This window comes from Nylanderia fulva, unplaced genomic scaffold (genome assembly GCF_048542155.1).
Source record: "Nylanderia fulva isolate GAGA-0341 unplaced genomic scaffold, ASM4854215v1 Scaffold129, whole genome shotgun sequence".
In the NCBI taxonomy this organism is placed as follows: Eukaryota; Metazoa; Arthropoda; class Insecta; order Hymenoptera; family Formicidae; genus Nylanderia; species Nylanderia fulva.
In genome coordinates, this window is record NW_028189507.1 from 198,080 (window position 1) to 205,951 (window position 7,872).

Here is a 7,872-nt window from a genome sequence, read left to right on the forward strand (position 1 = left end):
GAAATCAAATAATCTGAAAATTATCACAGATAATTTAGTAAAGATAATACTTTTTTATTTAAGATGCAGATATAGATAATACATATTTTTATTATGTATATAAAGATAAGTTGATGCCAAAACTCTTCATCTAGATGATCATCTATATATATTATACTTTTATTTAATTAACAACAAAACTGGTAATAGCAAAAATAAAAATATGTCAGCAAGTATAATCTACGATCAATAATTTACACGAGCTCGTCGCAATTAATTCCTGAACACCTTCATATCCTTCAGCGACGTATTATATCAATGATAAATTCATGCAAATTTCCACGTTCTATGTTGAATCAAAGTGAATTAATTTATATAAACCGTTGAAAGTATATTGAAGCTAAAATGAACATGATACATTTATGCTACGTTAAAACGGTGTGCTTGATCTGTGTTATTCTATTTAGATAATGTTATTTTATCACAATGTGCAATCAATTATCGCATTTTTTATAATCAAATCCAAATGAAAATTTAGAACGTCAAACGAGGATTCTGTAAACAAACGATAAGAGAGATATCCACAATCTTTAATATGATGTTAATTAAATTAATTGCGTTACATTATCGCATTAAAAAAGAAACGATCTTGAACTTCTTATCGTAAGCACAAAATAAATAACAAATGAAAAGATATATGTCTTATAATCTGTTAACATCGAGATGAATTAAATTAAATAAAAGAGTATGTCCTCTAAATAAAAAAAATATCTTTCAAATTATTTATTCATTTAGCTAAAAATCTAACTCTATAAAAAACACAAATTTTAATTATACATATATATGTATAGGTTTATTTATATACCTATATGTATATTTTTATTGTATAATATGTATATAATATGTATATGTATTAGGTTGTTCGGAAAGTTCGTTTCAATATAAATTTGAACGCAATATTTTACACAAAAAGGAACTTTATTTAAGCAAATATGCATCGTTTTGCTCAACCATCTTTCAGGAAGTGACATGATGCCTTAACCCATATAGCACAACAAGATTGCAGCAGCATTGTGGTAACATATCATTGCAATATTACAACATTGCATAAACATTGTGAAATGTTGCAGCAATTTTGCTGCAAAGTTGCAGCAACGGTAAAATATCCGCTTTCAGAAATGTTCTATAACATTGCAGCAATAATGTAATAAAATATATATGTAATATTACTATTGGTTTATTGGAAATATGCCAAATACATGATCGCACTAAATGTTCTGTACCTAATATTTTTTGCGTGAATTTTATTTTTATAGTATTTCTAAAATGTTGCTGCAACGTTGTTTAAACTATATTGCAAATTCATGCCTATATAATATTTCTGCAATATTGCTATGCAATGTACAATATTGCAATGTTGTTGCAATATTGCTGCAAACTTGTGTGCTGTATGAGTTTCTTCCGAAATAAAGGTTTCTTACTGACGAAGAATTGATCGAGATTGCAAATTCATGCCTATATAATATTTCTGCAATAGAGCTATGCAATGTACAATATTGCAATGTTGTTGCAATATTGCTGCAAACTTGTGTGCTGTATGAGTTTCTTCCGAAATAAAGGTTTCTTATTGACAAAGAATTGATCGAGATGATTTTTGAGGATTTCGAATGACTTAAATTTCTTGTCCCGAAGAAAATTTTTCAAAGAAAGAAATAGGTAGTAGTCAGATGGAGCAAGATCTGGAGAATATGGAGGATGAAAAAAAACGTCCCATTTTACATCTAATATAGTTTCCTACGGATAGACATCGCGACGTGAGGTCTGGCGTTATCATGGTAGAAGACAACTTCACGTCTGTTGGCCAGTTCAGGACGCTTTCGTGCGATGGCAGTCTTTAATTCATTCCAGCTGGAGGCTATACTATCTTTGTGAAATTAGCTGATAAGCAGAAAATTGCCTGTAGTGCCCTTGCATTTACTGATTACGTAGAAATGCGTTGAAACAAATTTTCCAAATAATCTAATCTATTATATATGTATATTTTTTAAATAAAATTAATTTTAAACATATGTATTTTATATATAAAAATATATAATATATAATGTATATATGCAAAAATATATATGTATATTTTTTTACATTTGAGTTGAACTTTTAACAACTTTAAGAAAGAAAGAGATAAAATTCAATTTTATTTGCAAGTGCATAAATGCATATATGTATGCATACATACATGTTCAAGTTATTGCACATATACTAGTCATTACATGCATGTGTCAGCTATTACAGTGTTATATATAATAACGATTGTTACATTAATATATGCAGTATTTTAATATTAAAGTGAATAATAGGCTTAATTGCTCTAAAGTGCAACAAGATGACCATATTTATATACGAATATCCTTGCTCTATTTTTATGAATATTAAGTATGTCTTAATTTAATATTATAAAAAATTACCGTTATAAAAATTAATAAATTTTTAATGATAATTATTAATATATCTATTTTATAATTATATTATATTATATATTATAACACAATATATTTTGAAAAATTTATTGTTTTAAATTAGATCGTTATCAGATTGCATCACGAAATTCGACCCATTATTTAATAAGCACAATTTTATTTATATTATTTTTGTATTTTCTTGTATTACTCTTAAGTTTTTTTCGTGGAAAAATTTCTTGAGTCAAAATTGCACACAACGAATTAGTCACTTATGCAATTGAAACGCTGTCTATAGCAAAATAGATGTTTAAATATGAGTTTTATCGTAACTACACGTGCGTGTATATGTGTACATACACTCGTAAAAATCTATTTCCTAGTATTTGCAGATTTCTGTTTGAATAACAGCGGAATTGCTGCGCGTGACGCATTGACGATAAAAGCGATGGACTATCCGAAAACGGTATGACCGATTATCCGGCAACAAACAACAAAATTCTTTTGCTGGAAGGACTTATCTCGTATTGTATCGCACGTATTTGCGAGAATGTCGCCGCACGTTTGCGAAAATATTACACGTGTTTATAAACACGCAGAAAAAGGATAAAATTGTTGTACGATGTATTGCTACGAAAAATTTTATACTATAAAAAATGTTTTGATCAATATTTGAAAACGATGTTTTTCTTATCAAAAAATCGCGCGAGATATTCATACTTTTTAAATTACAAACAAATACAAGGCACAATTAAGCATACAAAAATGGATAATGTTATATTTATTAATAAATATATATAAATATTTTATATTTATTTTTTGCTTATATATTAATGTTTTATTTTTACTTATTTATTATATATTTATTTTTAAATTTATTTTATATATTTATATAAATATATTTATTATAATAAAAAATAGATAAGAAATAAATAGAAAGAATAGACAACAGATAATTGAGCATATAAAGATATAATAAATAGATAATAAAAAACAAATAATGTAAAAATTTAATTTTTAAATGTACTTTATTTAAAGTAATGTATATTTGAGAATTAATTCTAAAAACACGTAATCTAAAATTCTGCTAATAAGAAAAAAGAGTGAAATAAATGAGCTTTTGTTTGTCATAAAGTAGAAATACAAATTCATAAGAATGATTCATGAACCAAATAGACACTTAAAATTGAATATTAAAAAAAATAATTTTTTTATGCTATATCGCTTTTGAAATTAGTCATTAGCATATTAAATTCTCTTATTAAAGATACATAAAAAATTTCGCTGAGTCAATTTAATTACAGATTGCTATCATATTGATTAATTACTCGGTTACTGTGATTAAAATGAGATTACGAAAATTAATCCGGTTAATCGCGAACAGAGTACTTCCGATTCGTTTTATCTTCCATTATTAATTTTATATATTATATTTTTTATTGCACAACGAAAGAAAAGTCTTAAAATAAAAAATCTAAAAAATTCTTAAAATAAAAATTTGCTTCATTTAGCGTGATTTAATTATATTTTTGTATATTCTGTCTCGTGTCACGAAGAAACAATAAAATACATAAACAATAACAAATATTATTTTTATATTTATTATTAGATGTGAAAAATGATTAGAATATGCACAACGACAATAAAATATGATGAACAAGATGGAATTTTTTAAGGTAATATAATCTTATAAGAGACAAAATAAATGTTCTTACAATATTTGATAGTTATTAGATATAATAAAATACATAAACAATAACAAATATTATTTTTATATTTATTATTAGATGTGAAAAATGATTAGAATATGCACAACGACAATAAAATATGATGAACAAGATGGAATTTTTTTAAGGTAATATAATCTTATAAGAGACAAAATAAATGTTCTTACAATATTTGATAGTTATTAAATCTTGACCACTGGCAATGAATTGCAAAAGAAACATACGTGATAAGTTTAAGAAAGAAGTACGAAACACATTAAATTATGATCAATTAAAATTAATATCAATCAAAATTAATATTTGTCGCTAGTGGTGAAAATAAGCTTAAACGACTTGACTACGACGTAACTAGCAATTTTATTTGATTATTTCACGACGTTTCGACCATTTGGTTGTGGTCCTTTTCAAGTGAAATTTCTACAACATAATGTTACACAATATTTTTTAACATACGAAAACTCATTTAAGTGTTAAATTAATAAAATAAGTATAAATTTTATAAACATACCATCAATTAAACCGAGGTTAACATAACATCACACCGGTGTTATTTGAAATCGAAAGTTAAACGTTAAAAGAGGAACACGTCCCATCGTTATGATGTTAAAAGTTAAAAATTAAAAGAGGAACACGTCCCATCGCTATGATGTTTCGTCAACGACTAAACTTGAAACGCGCCACTAAACAATCTTTATTATTTTGTCGTAAATGTTTGTCAAATTCTCGGTGTCTTTCTGTAGGTTAACTGTATTGTCATGCTTCTTTATGAAGAACATTTCAGCAATCTCTCTCTTTCTTACATGTTTCTCGTTATGTAAAATTGTCGGTGATTTCCAATCAAAGTTATGCCCAATCAAATAAAATTGCTAGTTACGTCGTAGTCAAGTCGTTTAAACATTAAATTATGCTTAAAGTAATGTGCTATGGAATTTCAAGGTAATAATGTTATAAGAAACAAAATAATAAATGTTCTTACGATATTTGATAGTTATTAAATCTTGACTACTGGCAATGAATTGCAAAAGAAACATACGTGATAAGTTTAATGAATTGCAAAAGAAACATACGTGATAAGTTTAAGAAAGAAGTACGAAACACTTTAAATCGTGCTTAACGTCACGTACTAAATCATTTAAGTTAATAATTATATGCAATTTTATGACAAAGTTCGAATCTTTTCTTTTTTAACAGAATTTTTTAGGAAAAAAGTTGTGATTTGCTAAATTTTAAATATATTTTCTAAACGTTATGCATCTTTATAATTAATTTTTATATATATATTGCAAATTTAGTAAAGTGTTTATTTAAAAAATAAATTTTTATTATTTATTTTCTAAATATTATCTAATTTTGTATACTCCATTATCTATTTTTGTATGTTTAATTATTTATTATATCTATTTTTCTATTTATTATCTATATATTTTCTGTTATTTACTTTTTATTTATTTATCCATTTATCTATTTTTATACTCAATTTATATTTGTTTGTAAAAGTTGTTTTCAATATTTTTGATGAGAAAAACATCGATTTCAAATTGATAAAGAAATTTTGTCGAGCAAAATTTCGTGCAATGTCAGACATACACGCAATATACCATGAAACGATTTGCATTAAGTAATACTGACCCAAACATTATCTTAACGATATACACGACTTGAGGGTTCCAAGCTTATTTGCTGTTCGCATTTGAATATTTAATTTACATTTCGTTGATAGTTACATATATTATTATATACAACGGCAATAATATAATAATAGATATACTGAAAAGAGATATTTAGCTTATCGCTTATAATTAAAAATTGTATTAGATTTTATTATTTTATTATTTCATTATTAATATTGATTAAAATTTTAAAAATAAACAAAATTACATCTATACTATAATAAAAATGTTAATTGAATATTTATTGATACAGGCCTCATCAATTATTTATCTACTCTAATTAAATGCATTTTCTAAAAATTAATCTTTTCCTCTCTCTTAATAAATTTCAAGTTCAACGTGTAACATTTTATAATATATACATATAAAACGGGGACTTATATATATTTACAATATAATACGGGGAGATATGTTTATGCACAAAGATTAAACACTTTTGTAGAAAATACTCACCTTCCAAAACCCATATGATGTCATTTTATGGGGATGCACTTAATCGCATCACGCTCAAAAATACGGAAATTTAAAAAAAAAAATTGTACTTAATCATATGATATAAAAAATCCATAATTATATGAACTGAAAGTATGACGTTTCGCAATGACGAGAACGAAGGTTGAGAGGCATCGTCGAAAATGCGGCGTTCTTTTCACCGTCTCTCTTACTTGACTTTTATTGTGTGAAAGTTGAATCAACAAATTGCACGAGATTTTATCGTATTATCATTGCACTGATTTAATCGTACTGATTCGTCGGAACTGATTAATCGCTGCTCTCACTCACTGAAGATATGCAAGCATTCTTATCGAATTAAACGATGCGAACAGTGTTTGCAGTTATCTAAATAAATTATAAACGCAAAAATCAAATTTAATAAAAAGCCATAATAACGAGTTAATTAAAAATAATATATTTAGAACAAATTTAATTAAATTACATTACAAAATCAAACGTTTTGAACTATACTTGGGCTTCTTCAGTATAATACAATATAAAAATAATATAATCATAAAGTCGATAATTATTAGGTCATCATAAAAACGCAAACGCTACAAAGAAATATAAAATACATAATTGCGAACGATAAGATGTTTGAGAGCGAATGTGAGCAACAAGAAGCCATATATTCATATAATAAAGCCATATATTCCATATAATAAAGAAAAAATTAAAAAGATAAGATAATGTCAAAATTTCATCTAAATGATTATCTGTATAATTTTATTTAGATAACAGCAAACACTGTTCGCATCGTTTAATTTGATAAGAAAATAATAAAAAATAGTATAATAATAATTCAATCGACCAACTCTGGCAAATAAGTAATTTTATTGAATTTTCACAATGTTTCGGCCGTGGGTTTCGGCCCTTATCAAGTGCTATGTTCTTAAAACAAAATAAATCACAACTTTTTTAAAAAACAAGAATTCAATCTTAGAATATGATATGATATAATAACATGATAGTATGAAAATGAAATAACTATGTTTTATTAAAATAATAAAAATATAGATAATAAAAATATATATGATCTATATCTGTGTGTGTAGCTTACAATTAGATAAAAAAAAGTATTAGCTTTACTAAATTATCTAGAATAATATTCAAAAAATTTGCTTTAGTTATATCCAGTTTGTGCATAGATGATTTAAAAATTAGCTAAATAAAAATAAGATAAAAATATTTAAATATATCTAGATATCTATATATATATATATATATATATATATATATATATATATATATATATATAATCATATGGCGATTTGTCTAGATAATTTCCAGATAATACACTAAAACAATTAGAGGAGCACTTAAATTTTCTTAAAAAATAGGCAAAATTCAATCAGCTGTTACTTCGTTAAAAATGAACGAAATTTAAATTTCGAAAAAGGAGTTTAAAGCTTGAAATCTCTACTTTCGAAAGCTCACTACTTTTTTAAGTTTCTGTTCGGTAATTTTTACATATATAGAAAACTACGAACTGGACAAAATTAGAAATTTTCTTCTAACTTGGCAGATCTGCTACGTATATAAAAAAAT

General features: G+C 25.2%; 1 protein-coding gene across 1 annotated transcript in view; it reads right to left on the reverse strand.

Moving 5' to 3' along the window:
* Positions 1-4,941, reverse strand: part of LOC114937348 (organic cation transporter protein) — a 29,010-nt gene extending 24,069 nt beyond the window's left edge. Inside the window, exon 1 of the mRNA XM_085479702.1 lies at positions 4,668-4,941. The gene's annotated coding sequence lies outside the window, so the exon portion shown is untranslated. The remainder of the gene's footprint in view (positions 1-4,667) is intronic.
* Between the last annotated feature and the right edge of the window lie 2,931 nt (positions 4,942-7,872).